We start from the raw sequence: 22,300 nt of genomic DNA on the forward strand, positions 1-22,300 counted from the left end.
CACTAAAAGGTGCAGTAGAACTAACAGGGACACACTCCCCTGGTCTAGTTCTCTGCCTAGGTTATCTACCAAGGCGATTAATACAGTCTCTGTTTCATAATCAGGCCTACAACCAGATTGAAATTGATGTACATAATCTGTTTAATCCAGACAACCCTGGAGTTAGGAGGCCATCACAAGATCCAATACCTTGACCAAAAATTGATTATTGGGGACTAGCTGAAAATTGTTCATGATGGAGAGGTTCAGGGACAGCCTTTTAAATACAGGCCTTACAAATGCCTCAATTAGACAAGATGTTGTTGGCTTGTTCCAAGGAATAACTGACCATACCTTTTACTCACTCCACCAGTCCCCATCTGGCCTGTATAATGAGCCAGGAAGGTCGAGGATCTAAAACACATATTATGGCTCTCACCTCTTCAAGGATCTTGTTCATATCTTCAGGCTGTACAAATGAAAATGAATCCATCAATACTGAAAATCAGGAGCCCAGGTTACATCCACTGAAACTGTATCAACTACAGGATCCAAACTAGCGAATACAAGTGACCTTATCTACAAAGTGCTATGTGAATTCTTCATAGAGGGCTGTTGAGTGGTTCACATTTCTCCATTAAAAACCAGTGTATAATAAGTCCTCTGACTACTTGGAACAGCTCCACTGTTGTGTGCAAATGCAATGGTGGCAGTAAACAAAGAATGTATTGCTGCCCTCATTGTTGTGAAGTAGGCCTTCAAATAAGACCAAGCTCATGTCCAGTCAGATTTGCTTCACATTTTCTACCAATGGTGCTCTAGTCTCTGTCTCATTCACTTCACCACCACCACCTCTCTGGAAAGCCAAATGGTTGGTTTGGCTCCATTCCACAAGAGGAGATGCTCAGAAGCTACTGGGTTCGCTGCCCTGGCCATTTCTCAGTTCCAGAGGTTAGCCAGAGCTTCAACAGAATTGGCCACCAAAGTGACAGAAAAATCCTCAAGAGCCATCAGGAATCCATCCAGATCTATTACCCTGCAGTGGTGGATCATCCTCACTCATGTGATGGTTTTGAGACCCAGTGAATCTAAACCTGACCTGGTGATGATTAGTCCATGACAACAGAACTTTAGAGAGTTCCTCCAAATCATGACCACCATAATCCCATCACACATAGAAAACAAGGTCCAGAGTGTGCTCAGAAGTATGAACAGGGCGAGACATTATTTGGGGCAGACCCATGGTTGTCATGGAGGCTATGAAGTCCCAAGCCACAGATGACAGACCAGTCTCAGCACAGATGTTGAAGCCTCCCAACACTGTAAGATGCTGAGACTCCAAAACCAGCCCAAACATCACTCCTGGTAACTCAAAAAGAGAAAATGTTGAGCAGTGGGGTGGGCGGTACACAAATAGAATCCTTATTCTGTTCTGGCTACTCACATTTAGATATACAATGTTCCCTCACTTATTGCAGGGGTTACGTTCCAGGACCACCCACAATAAGTGAAAATCCGTGAAGTAGGGATGCTATATTTATTTTAATATTTATACATTATTTTAATAGCTATACACTATTTTAAGTCTTTATCAACCAATCGTGTGTTGATAAATCACCGCCTCCTCCTCCCGTTGCCGCATGGGCTCGTTTTCTCTCCCTTCAGTTTCTCCTTCCTCCCTTCCTTAGACTGTAAATTGTAATTTTTTTATGATTTATAATAGTCTTTTAGAGTTTATTGAAAAACCACCAAACAGTGAATCCGCAAAAAGTGAACCGGAAAGTAGTGAGGGAACATTGCATGCACGAGAATCCTGCAGATTGTGGGATGAGGTACTTGGCCACAGGGATATAATCATGATAGATCACTGCCACTTCACCTTCCCGCTCCCAGTTTCGCCTGCTGCTGTACAGAAAAACTTGGAAGGCAGAGCTGAAAGAGATTACCTCCTGCTCCACCAGTCTCATCTAACCAGGTCCCTGTAATACAGACCAGGGCATCATTATCATCCAAAATCAAGTCCTGAATGGCACTTATTTTACTACGCTGTTGCCCCGAAAATAAGACATCCCCTGAAAATAAGACCTAGTAGAGGTTTTGCTGAATTGCTAAATATAAGGCCTCCCCTGAAAGTAAGACCTAGTAAAGTTTTTGTTTGGAAGCATGCCCGCCAAACAGAACACCAGAACATGCAGGATTAGTAAAGGTACGTATTGTAGATTGTTGTACATGGAAATAATGGTAGTAACAAGACATTCTTGATAGGATTCTGGTCATGCTAGTTTGTGATGACAACTACTGTACAGTATATAATAAATGTTCATTTTTTTTGTTCAACAATAAATGTGAATTCTTCTTCATGGAAAAATAAGACATTGCCTGAAAATAAGACCTAGCACATCTTTGGGAGCAAAAAATAATCTAAAACACTACCTTATTTTCGGGGAAACATGGTATTTACCGACCTGGCATTCAACAGTAGCAATTTCCACCCAGGAGAACTGTCACCCGGGCTATTCAGGCTATTTGATCTGGAAGACAGTTTGGGGGCAATAAGCACCCTGTTTCTCTCCCCACTTTGATGGAACTGTGTCTCCTCTCTCTGTAATAAACCTGTTAAGAAGAGGTCATCTTCTTGCTCTGAGACTAGAAGTGATCAGATGTTACTTGAGGTCACTGAGAACAGCAAGGATATTTAAACAGACAAAGGACGCCTCAACACGCTGTGCCAAGCAACTCCCCCCCCCCCTCCATTTATACAGCTGGGAAACTAAGTTAAGGCATGTGACTTGCCTGTGATTGCTCAGGATGTTTTCGGAAAAGCCAAGAACGGCATAGCTCCTTTCTGTCCTGTTTTCTTTGCCTGAAGCACAATGGCCTCCTTCTTCAATTAAAACTGTCTCTTCAGCTCATTCAGAAATGCCAAATAAAATGGAAACAAAACATTCATTTCTGGTTTATAAAAGTTCTGTGTCTCCTGCTACTGAAGGGTAACTGAGAAGGTGAGCTTTCGAAAATCTTCCATGTGAAGAACAATCAAACTAACTTTCCTTTCTTCCTTTGGTTAATGGCCATAATGACACCTGGGGACCAATGAATGTGCTTGTATCAGTCAACTATAATGCAGCAGGCTGAAGATATCTATACTTCCTGGCTTAAAGAAAATCATAGGATGTGGTTAAGCCTCCTTTTAAAACTCCGTTCTTATATATTGTGTTAAGGAAGTAGGTAGCTCTTTCCTCTATCCATCTCCCTAGAAATGGGTAGAAGAATTAATAGAAAAACTGTAGCCTGCAGGAGATAGGTTTGTATTCAGCCCAGTTATTACGATGTTTGTGTTTGTAAAAATCAGATATAAGGAATTGCCATTTTTACTGCATGGTCTATATAAATGTGGCCACAGCAATTATGGTAAGTAGAAATGAGCAGATTGAAAACAGAAATAATACATAATTTCCATTGGGAAATTGGTAAAAACTGGAGTTCAAAAGGGTGTTTGCATATTTAACACTCAAGTACATGCATGGACTTCCCCTTTTACAGCAGGTGTTATATATGAAAATTGTTACTATGGGTGTAAAATTAGAAACCATATGTGCATTGCAACCCGCGCACCTTGGGAGGCTGCTGAAGTCTTGTATGTGAAAATGCACAAAATTTAGTATATCTTTTTATTTTCTCCTGGTTACAAGCTACATTTTTTTCAGCAAGGAACCTGTTGACAATGATTACACATCCAAATACATGCAGTCCTTTGTATCTGGTCACCTACTGGGTGGCAAGATGGAACTGAAACATAACATGAGCACAGTGAAAGATGGAATTACTCTGACATCAAGTAGTAGTGCTCAACCAGCAAGGCATTCAAGTCCCCAAAATGCAAAAGGATTTCTGCTACATTCTTCTAACAGCAAACTACAGTATATACTGGTGTATAAACCAATCTCATGTATAGGTTGAGGGAAGGTTTTTTGCATTTCATTGTGGATGAGTCAAGGGTCATTCTGCGGAGAGAGGAAAACACCAACGCCAACACAGGGAGCCAGCTACCCCTGGCTTTGCCCCCCATTTCCCCACCCAGGCAACAAAAAAGGCCCAAATTGGTGCCATGGCAGAAAGAATTGAGGGGGTTGATGCTCTTTTTAGGTTTCTCCAGGGTGGACTGAACTCTTGTTTTTCACCACTCTACTCATTTTCATCGAGGGTCACAACAGGCTTATTGTTGCCTTCAAAAGGCCATTGAATCTATGGACAGAGAATCCATGGATACAGATAGTCAATTATAATTTTTTTTTACATAGTAATTGGTGCTCTTTGGTTTTTATTCTCATCACTTTTGATTATCCACCATGAAGATTGGGGATAATGGGGACTGTAATCCATTAGCACTTGTGGCTCCAAGGTTGGGGAAAGGTTAAAAGATATTTTAAAGTCAGACATCATATTCTCAAGCCTTGTATCTACAGTCAACCCCACTATCCTGACTAAACAGAATATACTGCATATTTCCAGATGCTACTGTATCACCACTCCCATCAGTTCTAGTCATGATGTCCAATGATGAGGAATACAGGCATTGTAGTCCAGCATATGAAGAGTGACATAAAATGATATGGCAGGCCGGATTTGGCCCACAGGCCTTGAGTTTGGCAAATAGGGTTTAAACATAAAAACTGACTTCTGACAATCATGGAAAACATCTATTGCAAATGAAACTTTGGATCAGTATTTTCAATGGACATTGTTGTGAACATTTCTAATGTGGAAAGGAAGCTCATGAATACAAAATAAAATAAGCAGTACGTATGTATATAGAAATAGTTACCAAAGGATCAAATTCATCACCAGCTTCCAAGGATCCTGGAAACTTTTTTAAGGTAGAGAGGCTCAAGACTGGCAAGTAGGTCATTTGGAATTTTACCTATTTGCAAGTGTGCTCTTACAAAACAGCAAACACACAGAATACAATGCAGTACAAATCACCATTGTTACTGCCTTTCATTGAAGCAAGTAACAATGTTGACTATGGAAATATAATATTGACAAAATAATAAAGGAAATTTACAAAAGTAATCATAAATGCATACCATTAATATATCAAGTAAAGAAAAAAGTCTTATAACACGCCTCATCCATTACACTATACTAAAAGCAAACCTTTTGGATATATATTAGGCTGTAAAGAATGGAAACTCTCAAAAGCAAAAACAAAACTTGTTTGTCATTCTTGAGTGTACAGATCATCCTCATGCAAGATTTGGAATTAAGGAAGAGCCCCGGTGGCGAAGTCAAAGCACCGAGCTGCTGAACTTGCAGACCAAAAGGTCTCAGGTTCAAATCCTGGGAGTGGAGTGAGCGCCCGCTGTTAGCTCCAGCTTCTGCCAACCTAGCAGTTCGAAAACATGCAAAGATAAAGGTTTTCCTCTGACATGAAGTCTAGTTGTGTCCGACTGTGGGGGTTGGTGCTCATCTCCATTTCTAAACTGAAGAGCCGGCGTTGTCCGTAGACACCTCCTAGGTCACGTGGCCGGCATAACTGCATGGAGTGTCGTTACCTTCCCATTGGAGCGGTACCTATTGATCTACTCACATTTGCATGTTTTCGAACTGCTAGGTTGGCAGAAATTGGGGCTAACAGTGGGAGCCCACCCTGCTTCCCGGATTCACCGCTGTATGTAACAATATATAGAGTGCAATAAATAAAGATAAATCAATATCAAAGGAAAACACAATTCACATCATCAATACATAACAATACCACAATAAAATCAATCAACCCTAAAATACGCATCAATAAAATGTTATGGTAATTATAGACATAAAATGTATAACAACCAACCAGTCATACAAAGTGCTTTCAGTGAGAAAACCAGATGGTCTCCCTATTAATGTTGCAATGGCTGCTCCCTTGGTTGCTTCTCCTGCCATGCTCTCTGAATACTCCACGCTTATTTTCTAGTTACTACTGCAATTACTTTGATTTCCTTCCCTCATGTCAATGCAAGGAAAAGCTTTCCCTACTAAATTTCTCTGTCTCTTGGGTCTGGTACAGGATCAGATCAATAGGAGATGTCACACTCCTCCCTACCCTTTTTGATCACACCATAGAGAAGCCCGAACTCTTTTTAAAACATTGCCAATATCTGTGCGTTAAAACTGGGAAAAAGACATAATTTTATAATCTGAAAAAACTTCAACTTCTTGCCTTTAAAACATTAAATGTCTTGGCACCTCTGGCCTGGATTAAGAAAAGTAATGACTAAATTGTAGAAAGATTGCGTAAAAACTATGCCCTCATTCCAAGGTGTTCATCATCGCAAGGAATGTTGCCACTCCTGAAGTTTGAGCTTTAGGAGCGTTTGCATTTTGGCAGCTAGAAAAATTTATCTTCTTGTTGGTACGATGAGTCACAAAAAGCCTCGTTCTTTTTATTAACAAAGTAAGTTTATGTTTGCCATACCGAAGAACACGATGGGCACAGTGTATTTCATATACAGACCCTCAACTTCTGATCGGGAGGTTGAAAGGAAGTTGGGGTGTGAGGCCAGCTGGAGGGTCTGATGTAGGAAGTGGGAAGTTATCTGGTGGGAGAAAAGTATCTGGCAAGGAGGTAAAGGGACTATTCCAAAGTGCATGTTAAGCAAAGGTAGAAAGTAGGAAAAGCAAAGTGGAAGGGTGCAAAATGGGGAGGGGGGGAGACATTATCTATACACATAATAAAAGTGAAAAATGTGTATGTGTGTATGTGGCTAGGGTGTCCACTTACACAGACAGTCTCCCACCTCCATGAATAGCTGAACTTCCCACTGAGCAGAAGACCCCAATGGCCCTCTCTCCACTGACATGCAAGTTATAGTGAGTGCCATGAACATGCAGTCCAAACCCTCCCAGTGTCCTCCACAAACTCCATTCTGCCCCCCACCCTAGTGAAGGCTTTCATGCGGAGACAATTCCATCCTAGATGTTCTTTTTTTCCTCCAGAATGGACATCCCAGGGTTCCTTAATTTGCATGTCCCCGCCCACTGCCTCTAACTTTACCCTTAACCCTTTCTTACCCTTTCTTATGGCATAGTTAACAGAGGAATTCATCAGCAACTGAACAAGAGGTTTAGGGAGATTTACTTGACCTACATCCAGAGAGCACTGTTAACCCAACCAATGATGGATCTGGACCAGACTTGTCACAGATAATGAGACTTGCAGTACCTTCACTGAAACTGTGACCCTCACCAACAATGGACTGGGAACAAATTTGGCACAGAGAAGGCCCAAGACCAACTGAACATACTGCAGGGGTTAGTGAGAATGAACCTTGATTTTGGGAGTTATAGTTCACCTACATCCAGAGAAACTGTGACCCCCACTGACAATGAACTGGGACCAAACTTGGTACAGAGAAGCTCCATGATCAACTGAACATATTGCAGGGGTTAGTGGGAATGGGTTTAGAGGGTTAGAGGGAATTGAGAGTTATAGTTCATCTGCATCCCAGCAGGTGAACTTTAACTCAGCTGACGTCAAATCAGGACCAAATGTGGCACACACAGCCAACATGGCCAACTGTGTATATGGTCCTGGTTTGAGGGTGATTGACCATGGTTCTGGAAGTTACAGTTCACTCTTATCCAGAGAGCCCTAACCCGGCGACAACAGATCTGGACTAAACTTGGCACACAGACCCAACATGGCCAAGTGTGAATACTGGTAGGATTTGGGGGTGATTGCCATGGGAGTCTAGGAGTTGTAGTTCACCCTTATCACGACAGCATGGAACCCAGCCATTGACGGATCTGGACAAACTTCAGTGAAATTACCTAACATCCCAAAACAAATAATGCCTTCTTCTAATAACCCGAGAACCGCCGGGTCCCTAAGCTAGTATGACAAAATTATTAAAATAATTGTAACTTGGGCTTTGTTGGGCAAAACAGTAGGTGAAAATCTGAACTTCACCTTGGTTTTGAGGCTAACTAGGGGAGCCAAACTGGCAGAAGCAACAATGTTGTCCATTTGATCAGCCTGTTGCTCCTTGTTTTTGTATCCTGAGCAAGATCACAAGGCCTGCAACCTCCTCCCAGGATCGTAGGGGCAGAAAAAAACCCTGGAGACATGAAAGAGCAGAAAACAGACAACATGTTTTTATTTTTTATTTTCTTGTGCCACAGTACTGAACCAAGAGCAGCTTGAGCAATCAGGAATTGGAATTTCAGCTATAATATGCTTGAAAGCAGTCTTTCCTGATCTGGTGACCTTCAAATATTTTAGCCTATAGCTTCCAGAAAGCTTAGCCATTAGGTTGGGAAAGGCTACCTTAAAAGTGCAAGGAACAATTTTAAATTAACTGCAATGCAGGTTATTGGAGCTGAGGACAAATAACTTGGTGCTAACAAAAAACCAACAGAATGGAGTAGAACAGATAGAAGTGGACAAGTAGTCCGTAAGTAGCTGCACTGCTTGCTGCTCTGAGAGTAATAGGGAGGACAGAGCGGTCCAAGGAAAGTGGGGTTAAAGAAGCTACAAAAATCTTAGACAGGAGTTGGCTTCAAATTTAATCTGGAAGAAATTGGAAATTCTATCAGATCAGGAGTCTTCTAGATAAGGCTTTTATTATCCAAATACAGATGTTAAGGAAAGATTTAAATGAGAACACTTTCCTATTTGTGATTCTTCTACATTTTGGCTACCTCGTGATCTCTCTTTCCTTATTATAACAAATATCTCTTGAGGAGGGAAAGCTGGTGATGGGAACTGCTTGGCTCTGGAAGTGACATATTAAGTGCTCTGTGTATAACAAAAATGACAGCATTGTTGCACTTTTGAGATTGTGAGCCCAGATACTTTCTTGAGAGCCCTGTGGATCTCCCAAGAACAAGATAGGGCTAAACCAGGGAATAAAAGACAAAAAGAATGTTGTTAACTATATGGACTACTATGATCCCTGAAAAAGGTCCTGTGCCTGGCTCAAAGCATTGAAACATTAGGATTGTTGTGTGTTTTCTGGGCGGTATGGCCATGTTTCAGAAGTATTCTCTCCTGACGTTTCACCCACATCTATGGCAGGCATCCTCAGAGGTTGTGAGGTATATCTCTGAGGATGCTATGGCAGCCTGGAAAACACACAACAACCCTGTGATTCCGGCCATGGAAGCCTTCGACAACACATTGAAACATTACTTTTTAAACTACGACTTCCAGAAATCCCAACGTGAACAGTGTAAATTACTTTTTGAGAACATTATTTGTGTCAACTAGAAAAGTTGGCAAATGTTAATTTTGGAAAGTGGAAGTGTTGAATTTGTGTGACACCTCTCAAAATCCCCTAGTCCGGTGGTTCTCAGCCTGGGATCCCCAGATATTTTTGGCCTACAACCCCCAGAGACAGCAATATATTCATAATAACATACCACAGTCTAATATGGGAAGATCCCGAGACCATGGGTTTAAGAAGACAATAACCACACATCAAAAGACTGTGTTAAAGATTACATGTAAATGTACACAACCTGAAGAAGGACCCCCTGAAGCAAGGACATTGTACCTGGAATTACTTGTTGTTGTGTACGTATATATACCAGATATTTGGACTGGCTTCCGTTTGAAATTTATGTAGGTTATGTTTTATGTGTCACATCATAAGGTAGTACCCAGTTGGGACTGTAAGGAAAATACTTATCAATACAGACATACTGTTTTATGAATACATATATTAAAATTTGTATCAGAACATATATATTTAAGTTCGTATGAGAATATCAACACTCTAAAATCACTTTAACACGAGAGTGAGTACTGAAAATTGTTTATTTCTATTGATACCATTCTTATAGCATCCGAGCCAATTTACCAGCTGTTAGGATTTCTGGGAGTTGAAGGCCAAAACCATCTGGGGACCCCAGATTGAGAACCACTGCCCTAGTCAACATCTAGACCACCTCTGCATCAGCTGCCGACTAGAGGATTTTGAGAAGTGTAGGACATGCCGTGGCTTCATTGTGCCGTTATCTACAACTGCTTCACAAGTGGCTTCAGGAGAGGTAGATACTGCAGACATGAGGCAGACTGAGGCTGACAGACATATTTCAGGAAAACAGCTAAGTATTTGGCTGCAGGCAAAAGGAATGAATGAGACAGCATTTGCATCATTAGCTAGGCATGAGTAGGAGTATCTCCAGGGATCTATATTTTAATCTGTCTGCTGTGGCATATATTCAGGCTTCTCTTCCTGCAAAGAAAGCCCTGTTTCAGACAACATCATTGTTGCAAAATCAAATTTTGAAATCCCGAGGAATCAAAATGTACCAGTTTTTATTTCCACCAGGAGTTTGGCTGGCACCTGGATCATTACACAATATGACTCTATGTAAAGAGTCATTACTCAAAATGGCAATTATACTCAAGAAAGCAGAAGACTAAGGTTTAGAAGGGCAGCTATGAAGTCATTAGATAAGACTGCATTATATCAGAATCAAGATCATCTATGTAATTTTCGATGTATGGATAAACAATGAAGAAAGCTCACAGAAAAAAAAAATTCATAGAATCATAGAGTTGGAAGAGACCTCACAGGTCATCCAGTCCAACCGCCTGCTAAGAAGCAGGAAAATCACATTCAAAGCACCCCTGACAGATGGCCATCCAGCGTCTGCTTAAAAGCCTCCAAAGAAGGAGCCTCCACCACACTACAGGGCAGAGAGTTCCACTGCCGAACAGCCCTCACAGTGAGGAAGTTCTTTCTAATGTTCAGGTGGAATCTCCTTTCCTGTAGTTTGAAGCCATTGTTCCTTGCCCTAGTCTCCAGGGCAGCAGAAAACAAGCTTGCTCCCTCCTTCCTATGTCTTCCCCTCACATATTTATACATGGCTATCATGTCTCCTCTCAGCCTTCTCTTCTCAGGCTAAGCATGCCCAGCTCTTTAAGCTGCTCCTCATAGGGCTTGTTCTTCAGACCCTTGATCATTTTAGTTGCCCTCCTCTGGACGCATTCCAGCTTGTCAACATCTCCCTTCAATTGCGGTGCCCAGAATTGGACACAGTATTCCAGGTGTGGTCTGACCAAGGCCTGGATCTTCTAGACACTATACTCCTATTTATGCAGGGCAAAATCCCATTGGCTTTTTTTGCCGCCGCATCACTTTGTAGGCTTATAGAATCATAGAATAGTAGAGTTGGAAGAGACCTCAAGGGCCATCTAGTCCAACCCCCCGCTAAGAAGCAGGAAATTGCATTCAAAGCACCCCCGACAGATGGCCATCCAGCCTCTGCTTAAAAGCCTCCAAAGAAGGAGCCTCCACCACGGCCCGGGGGAGAGAGTTCCACTGCCGAACAGCCCTCACAGTGAGGAAGTTCTTCCTGATGTTCAGGTGGAATCTCCTTTCCTGTAGTTTGAAGCCATTGTTCCGTGTCCTAGTCTGCAGGGCAGCAGAAAATAAGCTTGCTCCCTCCTCCCTGGCTTATGTTTAACTTGTTGTCCACAAGGACTCCAAGGTCTTTTTCAAACATATTGCTGTCGAGCCAGGCATCCCCCATTCTGTATCTTTGTATTTCATTTTTTCTGCCTAAGTGGAGTATCTTACATTTGTCCCTGTTGAACTTCACTTGGTTAGTTTCGGCCCATTTCTCTAATCTGTTAAGATCGTTTTGAGGCCCGGGCTTTGGCGCAGGCTGGTGAGCAGCCAGCTGCAGCCAGCTGCAACAAATCACTCTGACCAAGAGGTCATGAGTTCGAGGCCAGCTCTGAGCCTGCGTTTGTCTTTGTTCTATGTTAAGGCATTGAATGTTTGCTTTATATGTGTAATGTGATCCGCCCTAGGTCCCCTTTGGGGTGAGAAGGGCAGAATATAAATGCTGTAAATAAATAAATAAATAAATTCTGCTCCTTCATCTGCAATGTTATGCTGGAGGAGAGTTCTTTGAATATTATGGATTGCGAAAAAGACCAAATACATGAACCAAGAGCAGTTCAAGCCTGAACTCTCACTGTAAGGCAGCATGATTACACTGGGACTCTCATAATTTAGATATATCATGAGATGACATAACTAATTGAAAAAGAAGGTAATAGGAAAAAGAGAAAGACCCAGTACAGGAGAATAAAATCAATCAACACAACCATGGCCCCGTGTTTCCAAGAGCTCAACAGGGCTGTTAATAATATGATCTCTTCATATTGGGATAGAAAATATATATAAGTGTGAAAATAAATGCAAAACATATATTTTAGATTGCATTGAATATTGAATATTATGGGTCTGCTGTATACCAAATGATGTATAACATGTTTTAATTAAAAGATTTTTTTTAAAAAAAACATGATCTCTTAGAGGTCTCTTATTCATAAGATGAAGCTGACACAGAATAACAAGAGAGTCTTGGAGGCATAGTGGACTTGGAGGACAGCTTCAACGACATACCTGTTGGTCTAAAGGCTTATTGTCATGTTTTCTGCTTGATGCTGCCCCAGTGACTAATACACGAGCCAATGGGCTCAAATTACAAGGAAAGAAATTCCACTTAAAACATTAAGAAGGACGTACTTACTGTATGAGGTGTTCAACAGATTGACTCATAGGGTGGTAGACTCTCAGTCTTTGGAGGTTTTGAAACAGAGCTTGTATGGGCAGTTCACGAGAGTGCTTTATTCCTACATGGTAGAAGTTGGACCAGATGGCCCTTGTGAGGCCTTTCAGCTCTAACATTCTGTGATCCTTGTGTAATCTATGCTACACTACAAACTCAAGAAGACAGAACGGGAAGAGCGGTGGGTAACACAGCCTGGATAGTTTTCTGAAGGAGGAATGTAGAATTATGAAGAATCTGGTGGATGTTTCCTGAGATATTTCAGAAATTTTAGAAGAGAAGATGGTAGCTATCAGACAATTAGTCTTCCTATTTATTGAAAGTGCTCTGCTCATTTCATAATCCGCAAGCAATGGAAAAAATGTGATTTAGATTATGTCACCAAGAAAGCATATATGATTTGCCCCTAAGCTGCTGGCGTACACACAAGTGACCCATGAGACATTTAATTACACAGGTTTATAGGGGGAAAGGTAGGTGCCAGACCATTTCTATGTCCTCAGTGCTTTCCTATGCATAAATAAATGCCAAGCTAGAACCATATGCTATTGAAGGCAGAAAAGCCACGCCATGGGACATCAAGTGATACAAACCAATGCTTGACAATGGCAAAATACACTAGTTTATATGTCTGTTTCTGGGATGCCAAAACAGATAGGAAGATTTATATTATACTAGCTTTGCCCGGCCATGCGTTGCTGTGGCAAAGTATGGTGGTATGGGAAATAAAGTATTGAGGAATTGGTGGTAGTTAAGGTAAAGGGTCAAGGTTTTCCCTGATATTAAGTCTGTTATAAATGGGTTATATAGCTGTGTGGAAGGGCCTTGAGTCTACACTGCCATATAATCCAGTTCAAATCAGATAATCTGTATTTTATAGGCAGTGTGGAAGAGGCCTAACTCTGCCTGTTCCCTGGGCTGAGTGGTTTGCTAGGAGACGCAGTGGGCGTAGCTTAGCCTTCTAACTGGCAGCAATTGGATAAAAAACAATTATTCATCTCCCTCTAATTAGGACTTTAATTTTCTTTTCTTTTTGTTGTATGAACGTAGAGACATGGATGAGGGGTTGTGCTGCCAAGTTTAGTGTTTCTGGGATGTGCAGTTTTGTTGTTTTGTCCTAGGCCGAAATTTCATTACCTATATATATATATCTATATATATAAAAGAGTGATGGCATCACGGCAATTCACAAAACAACAAAAGTACAGGCCCCCCCAACCTCAAAATTTGACAACACAACCCATCATCCACGCCTCAAGGTTGATACAACAAAAAGAAAAGAAAAATAAAGTCCTAATTAGAGGGAGAGCAATAATTGTTTTATCCAATTGCTGCCAGTTTAGAGGGCTAATCTCTGCCCACTTGGTTGCCTAGCAACCAAGGGACAGCCAGGTTTCAGTTAGGGACAGGCAGATTTAGGCCTCACTTAGGCTTCTTCCATAGATTATCTAATTTGCACTGGATTATATTGCAGTGAAGACTCAAGGCCCTTCAACACAGCTATATAACCCATTTATAATCTTATATTATCTGCTTTGCACTGGATTATCTTGACTCCACACCGCCATATAATCCACTTCAGTGTGCATTTTATACAGCTGTGAAGAAGGGGCCTCATATAATCCAGTTCTAAGGAGATAATATAAGATTATCAATATACAGTAGAGTCTCACTTATCCAACGTAAACAGGCCGGCAGGATAAGTGAATATGTTGGATAATAAGAAGGGATTCAGGAAAAGCCAATTAAACATCAAATTAGGTAATCGTTATACAAATTAAGCACCAAAACATCATATTATACAACAAATTTGACAGAAAAAGTAGTTCCATGCGCAGTAATGCTATGTAGTATTTACAGTAGAGTCTCACTTATCCAACACTCGCTTATCCAACGTTCTGGATTATCCAACGCATTTTTGTAGTCAATGCTTTCAATATATCGTGATATTTTGGTGCTAAATTCATAAATACAGTAATTACTATATAGCATTACTGTGTACTGAACTACTTTTGTCTAACATGATGTTTTGGTGCTTAATTTGTAAAATCATAACTTAATTTGATGTTTAATAGGGTTATCCTTAATTCCTCATTATCCAACATATTCGCTTATCCAACGTTCTGCCGGCCCGTTTATGTTGGATAAGTGAGACTCTACTGTACTGTATTTACAAATTTACCACTAAAATATCACAATGAATTTAAAACACTGACTACAAAAACATTGATTATGAAAAGGCAGACTGCGTTGGATAATCCAGAACATTGTATAAGCGAATGTTGGATAAGTGAGATTCTTCTTTAATATGAAATAATTACTGGGATAGAATAATGCAGAACAATATAATCTCTAAAACCAGGACAGTAAATAAACAGGGGAATTCCACACAGGAAACAATCGGGGCCAGCTAACACCTCCCAACAAAGTATTCCCATCATCAAAGTCTGGCAAATCCTGTTTTCTCAGGGCCACAGACAGTAGAAGCACATAAAATATCGCAAACAACACCACTCTGAAAACAAGGGAATTCCAGACAGGAAACAATCAGGGCCAGCTAACACCTCCCAACAAAGTATTCCCATCATCAAAGTCTGGAAAATCCTCTGTTTTCTCAGGGCCACAGACAGTAGAAGCACATAAAATATCGCAAACAACACCACTCTGAAAACAGGGGAATTCCACACAGGAAACAATCGGGGCCAGTTAACACCTCCCAACAAAGTATTCCCATCATCAAAGTCTGGCAAATCCTGTTTTCTCAGGGCCACAGACAGTAGAAGCACATAAAATATTGCAAACAACACCACTCTGAAAACAAGGGAATTCCAGACAGGAAACAATCAGGGCCAGCTAACACCTCCCAACAAAAAATTAACTTAGGGAGGAAACAGCCAGGCTTTAAAGCTGCAAGGCCATTAAATCCTAATCATTTTTCCTAATTGCAGCATTCATACATGCCTCCAACAAACAAAAAAAACCAATCAGAAATATTGTATATTCACAACCTTTAGGAAATAATATCCCCTGATGGCGCAGCGTGTTAAAGCGCTGAGCTGCTGAACTTCTGGACTGAAAGGCCACAGGTTTGAATTGGGGGAGCGGAGAGAGACCCCACTGTTAGCCCCAGCTTCTGCCAACCCAGAAGTTCGAAAACATGCAAATGTGAGTGCATCAATAGGTACTGCTCCGGCGGGAAGGTAACGCCGCTCCATGTAGTCATCCCACATGACCTTGGAGGAGTCTACGGACAACGCCGGCTCTTCGGCTTAGAAATGGAGATGAGCACCAACCTCCAGAGTCAGACACGACTGGACTTAATGTCTGGGGAAAACCTTTACCCTTGACCTTAACTACCACCAATTCCTCAATACTTTATTTCCCATACCACAATACTTCGCCACAGCAACGCGTGGCCGGGCACAGCTAGTATATATATATATATATATATATATATATATATATATATATATATATCTGTTTAACTATTAGACCAGTGATTCTCAACCTTCCTAATGCAGAGACCCTTAATACAAGTTCCTCATGTTGTGGTGACCCCCAACCATAAAATTATTTTCATTGGTACTTCATACTTGTAATTTTGCTACTGTTATGAATAATAATGTAAATATCTGATATGCAGGATGTGTTTTCATTCATTGGACCAAATTTGGCACAAATACCCAATACGCCATATGTGAATACTGGTGGGGTTGGTGGGAATTGATTTTGTTATTTGGGAGTTGTAGTTTCTGGGATTTATAATTCATCTACAATGAAAGAGCATTCTGAACTCCACCAATGATGGAACTGAACGAAATATGGCACACAGAACTCCAATGACCCACAGGAAATACTGCATCCAGAGAGCACTGTGGACAAACAATGACGTATCTGGACCAAACTTGGTACGAATACTCAATATGCCCAAATGCGAACACTGGCGGAGTTTGGGGAAAATAGAGCTTGACATTTGAGAGTTGTAGTTGCTGGGATTTATAGTTCATCTAAAATCAAAAAGCCCCTTGAACTCCACCACCAATAGAATTGGGCCAAACTTCCCACACGGAACCCCCATGACCAACATAAAATATTGGAGGGATTTGGGTTCCTAAGACCATCAAAAATGTGTGTTTTCTGATGGTCTTTGGCGACCCTTCTGAAACCCTCTTGTGCCCCCCCCCCCCAGGGGTTCCGACACTCAAGGTTGAGAAACACTGTATTAGACTTTTTAAAACTTAGAGATAGTCACTACACTATGTTAAGAAGGCAAGAACTTAAGAAAAACCCTGCGAGATCAGATAAAAGTCATTCTAGTTCAAAGCTTGGAAACCTTTCAACTTGCAGAGCCCTCAATCAGCACAGCTAAACTCATAACTTGTCAAAACTCTGCAATTTTTTGAATTGAAGTCCTATTGAACTTGCTATAAGCTCCAAGCCCTGCAAGCCCCTTTTCAGGGTATTGGTAATCATCCCAAATCCTCCGCACACACCATTGGCTTACAGCTATGTGTAGAAATATTTCTAGATATAGACATAAAGCCTAATCTTCATCACTAGACGTTGAGGCGAATGGGAAATGTTAGGTGACCTTGAAAATAAAACTAGCCATCTGGGTTAGGCACCAACTGAAAACAAGAGTGAGAGGTTCCTGCATGTCCCCTTTTACACTGCACCCTTTCTTCCATGGCTAGCATAACAGTTTGGCTAGCGGGCATTACAGCAAATTTCTCCTTTGGATGAGCATTGCAGGAAAAAAACTGCCTCTGGCTTGACCTGCACATGGATCTCCTCCCCACAACAACAGAGATTACATGCATCCCTCCAAGTGCCTTGCATTCTTTCCCACAAAGCATATTCCAAACTATCTGCTTCGTCCTAAACATGTTGACCAAGTTGGTCACATCCCGTTTATTTTAATGACATAGTTTTGGAAGAAAACAAGCTTATCTATGATAAATGGAATAGCCTGGAAGCAAATTTCAGAGAAATCATACTTATGCCCAGCTGGGTGCCTTTGCTCCCTACCGCTGCCGTTATTTGTGTGTGCCCTCAAGTCATTATCAACTTATAGTTCTTGAGGAAATATTTCTTTAGAAGGTTTGCCTTTGCCTTTCTAAGAGGTTGAGAAAGTGTGACCTGCTCAAGGTCCCCCAATGGATTTCCATGAACAAAGAGGGATCCAGAGTCATAGCCCAGCAATTAAACTACAATGCCACATTGGCTCAGAGGACCAACACTGGTAATAAGATACCTATTTATAAGAGAGAAAGAGCTGAAGGGCCATTAAAATTATCTCAACTTTCATGAATCATGTAGAATCATAGAATCATAGAATCATAGAATAGTAGAGTTGGAAGAGACCTCATGGGCCATCCAGTCCAACCCCCTGCCAAGAAGCAGGAAATCGCATTCAAAGCACCCCCGACAGATGGCCATCCAGCCTCTGCTTAAAAGCCTCCAAGGAAGGAGCCTTCACCACAGCCCGGGGGAGAGAGTTCCACTGTCGAACAGCCCTCACAGTGAGGAAGTTCTTCCTGATGTTCAGGTGGAATCTCCTTTCCTGTAGTTTGAAGCCATTGTTCCGTGTCCTAGTCTGCAGGGCAGCAGAAAACAAGCTTGCTCCCTCCTCCCTATGACTTCCCTTCACGTATTTGTACATGTGGCTTATAGAGCTGGGTCTGTTTGAGCTGCAGAGGAAAGGAGACATGATGGCTATGTTTAAAGGATGTCATAAGGAAGAGGGAGCAGTCCTGGAGACTAGGACTCAATGGAGCTATGGGTTCAAATGACAGGAAAGGAGATTCCACCTGAATATTAGGAAAAACTTCCTGTCTGTAAGAGCTCTTCAACAGTGGAACTCTCTGCCTTGGAATCAGGGGGCAGCTCCCTGTTTGGAGGCTTGGAAACATCTGTCGGAGGTGTTTTGGTTGTGTGTTTTTGCATGGCAGAATGGGATAGGACTGGTTGGCCCATGTGGTCTCTTCCAATTCTATAATTCTATGAACTGAGAGAAAGGGAATGGGACTTACTAACTTTGTTATTGTGTGCCTTCAAGTAATTCCCTACCTGTGGCAACCCTAAGGCACCTACTATTGTTTTTTCTTGGCAACATTTGCTACCTTCCTGTGAGGTTGAGAGAGTATGACTTGCCCAGTGGGTCTCCATGGCCCAGTGTGGGTTTGAACTCTGGTCTCCAATGTCTTAGTCACATGCTGCAACCATTACGCCACACTGGCTCTCTTGTTAGCTTGCCCCAGTCATGAATATGTGTAGTTTAATTCTCACTTTCTCATCTTTCCTCTGCATTTTAACAGAGGTGTCTCCTTCCACAAATGTCTGTCCCACATCTGTAAGTGGACACTGATTCTGTTCTGAGAACAACCAGCCAGTCTGCTGGAAAAGGGGCATGGAAACCAGCAGAAGGATAAAGCAAACCTTTATGCCAGAGCTTTCTAAACATTGCATGTTGATGACATACTTTTTAAACATGCATCATTTTGCGATGCAGTAAATCAGTTTTACCAGCCTCACAATCCCTTATAAGAGATTCGGACACATAAATAAACTGTAATAATGAAATTTAGGGGGATACAACATTCTCATTAAAACCTTATAATTTAAATAAATGTAAAGGTTTCCCCTTGACATTAAGTCTAGTTGAGTCCGACTTTGGGGGTGGTGCTCATCTCCATTTCTAAGCCGAAGAGACACCTCCAAGGCCATGTGGCCAGCATGACTTCATGGAGTGCCGTTACCTTCCAGCTGGAGTGGTACCTATTGATCTACTCACATTTTCGAATTGCTAGGTTGGGAAAAGCTGGGGCTAATGATAGGAGCTCATCCCACTCCACGGATTCGAACCAACCTTTTGGTCATCAAGTTCACCAGCTCAGCGGTTTAATCCGCTGCGCCATCATGGCCCCCTAACTTATACTTTATACTGGAGTTAATATGGTATACATTAAACATGATTTGTAAGGTAATAACATAAATTTTTATGATTTGTGTCATTTCTCGTGACATTTGCGTGACACTCCTACACACTGCAGCCAACACATGAATGGGTCACAACGCAGTTTGGAAAGCTCTGCTTTATGTTGTAACGGGGACTCTAAACCCAACGTACAAGTTCCCAGTCCAGCACATGCTAAAGGGAAGCTAACCATGCTATACCCCAAGGGTTCCCAAACTAAGGCCTGTGGTTTGGATAATGCCTTCCAAGGTCCCTGCCCTAAACTTTAGACTTAGGGTCATCATTATTCTGAAATGACTTGAACAACAGCAATCCTTATTAATTTGACTCTCTCGTCAGCCAAAAGCAGGCCCACACTTCCCATTGAAATACTTGTAAGTTTAAGTGGGTTAAAATATTTAAATATTGCATCGTTCTTTCACAGGTTTTTTTTTTTGCACTAGAAATAAAATATGTGTAGTGTGCATAGGAATTTGTTCATTTTTCCCCAAGCCATAGTTCGGCCCCCCAACAGTCTGTACTGGCCCTCGGCTTAAAATATTTGCAGTTCACACAAAATTATTATCATTATCATTATTAATACTATCACTATATCCACGTAAAAGTCCGAGCCAAGTTCACATCAATCACACAAATTAATAATAATAATTATTATTATTATCGTTATCATTATAACTATAACTATGTCCACCTAAAAAGTCTGAGCCAAGGTACACACAAAATAATAATAAGAAGAATTACTGTCACTATGTCCACCTAAAAGTCCGAGCCAAGTTCACACAAAATAATGATGATGATGATCATCATCATTATTACTATCACTATGCCCAACTAAAAGTCTGAGCCAAGTTCATACAAAATAATAATAATAATAATAATAATAATAATTAATATCACTGTCCACGTAAAAGTCTGAGCCAAGTTCACACAAATTAGCATAATTATTATCACTATGTTCACCTAAAAGTCCGAGCCAAGTTCACATCAATCACACAAAACGTTTATTATTATTGTCACTATGTTCACCTAAAATCTGAGCCAAGTTCACACAAAATTATAATATTAGTTATCATTATCACTATGTTCACCTAATAGCCCGAGCCAAGTTCACACAAATTATTATTATTATTATCACTAGGTCTGCCTAAAATCTGAGCCAAGTTCACACAAAATTATTATTATTATTATTATTATTATTATTATTATTATTACTATAATGATAGTTCCCATCAATCACACAAAATTATTATCATCATCATTATTACTATTACTATGTCCAACTAAAACTGTGAGCCAAGTTGACACAAAATAATAATTATCATTATCATTATTAATATCACCATGTCCACCTAGAAATCTGTGCAAAGTTCCCATCAATCCCACAAAATTATTATTATCATTATCATTATTACTATAATGATAGTTCCCATCAATCCCACAAAATTATTATTATTAGTATCATCATTACTATCACTATGATAGTTCCCATCAATCCCACATATTATTATTATCATCATCATTATTACTATCACTATGTCCAACCAAAACTCTGAGCCAAGCTCACACAAAATAATTATTATTATCATCAACATCATTACTATCTCTATGTCCAACTAAAAGTCCGAACCAAGATTACATCTATCCCACAATAATAATAATAATAATAATTGCCATTATTATCTTATGTGATTCGTGCAAATCACCTACAATAGAGTTTCACTTATCCAACATAAACGGGCTGGCAGAACGTTGGATAAGCGAATATGTTGGATAACAAGGAGGGATTACGGAAAAGCCGATTAAACATCAAATTACAGTATGATTTTACAAATTAAGCACCAAAACATCATGTTTTACAACAAATTTGACAGAAAAAGCAGTTCAATACACAGCAATGTTATGTAGTAATTACTGTACTTATGAATTCAGCACCAATGTATTGAAAAGATTGACTACAAAAACATTTACTACTAAAAGGCCGACTGCGTTGGATAATCCAGAAGCGAATATTGGATAAGTGAGACTCTCTTGTACTTGTGGTGCGGCCCCCTTTCGGGCGGAGAAAGGCTCAACAGGTATGCCAGACCTCCCAGCAGGCAACACGGGCTAGTTCTGTCCCTTCCCTTCCCCATTTCCCAACCAACTGTTGCCTTACCCTCCGTCACCGCCAATTGGGAGGCATGAAGCGGGGCTTCCCTTGAGTTTCTTTTCTCGCCTGTGTGCTGCTACTGCTGCCGTGAAGGGCACAATTCCTGCCTCGGAAGGTTCTTCCCACACGAGAGGGCCTTTCGGTTTCCTCAGAGGCGGCCAGGCGTTGCTTCGGGAAGGGAAGCCGAAGAGAAAGAAGAGTGGAAAAAGGCGCGCCAAAGTTCCCAACTTTCCCTCCCTGCTGCCGGCACTGAGCGCGCTCTCCTGCTCGCTGGCCTGGCTGCTACAGAGGCGAAGGCGAGAGTGAGTAAGAGAGAGAGAGGTCCTTCCCGCCGGCTGTCATCCGCCTTGGTTTTCCCCGCCCCTCCGGCGGCACCTGGGCGGGATCGGCCTCTCTTTCCAGCCCTTTCCCTCTTTCTTTCTGTCCTTTATATAACCCTACTACCTTGGGGACCTCGAGGTGTCCGTGTTATTAGAAGAAGCCATGGTTTGTTTTGGGATGTGAGGTAATATCACTGAAGTTTGGTCTCAGATTACCAGGGCAAACCCTAACCCTAACCCCCAAACCCTGCCAGTATTCGCAGTCGCCCATGTTGGGTCTGTGTACCAAGTTTAGTCTAG

The 22,300-nt window shown here is 41.3% G+C and overlaps 1 protein-coding gene across 4 annotated transcripts in view; it reads right to left on the reverse strand.

Moving 5' to 3' along the window:
* The window catches only part of kiaa0040 (KIAA0040 ortholog), a 36,590-nt gene extending 14,502 nt beyond the window's left edge, over positions 1-22,088 (reverse strand). For 3 of the 4 annotated variants that reach the window (XM_008108946.3, XM_008108944.3, XM_008108943.3), the window contains exon 1: positions 21,687-22,088. The gene's annotated coding sequence lies outside the window, so the exon portion shown is untranslated. Of the gene's footprint in view, positions 1-333; positions 449-21,686 lie in introns of all 4 variants that reach the window. The other variant, XM_062979426.1, reaches the window with a different exon arrangement.
* Positions 22,089-22,300: the final 212 nt, after the last annotated feature.

This window comes from Anolis carolinensis, chromosome 4 (assembly GCF_035594765.1).
Source record: "Anolis carolinensis isolate JA03-04 chromosome 4, rAnoCar3.1.pri, whole genome shotgun sequence".
NCBI classification, from domain to species: Eukaryota; Metazoa; Chordata; class Lepidosauria; order Squamata; family Dactyloidae; genus Anolis; species Anolis carolinensis.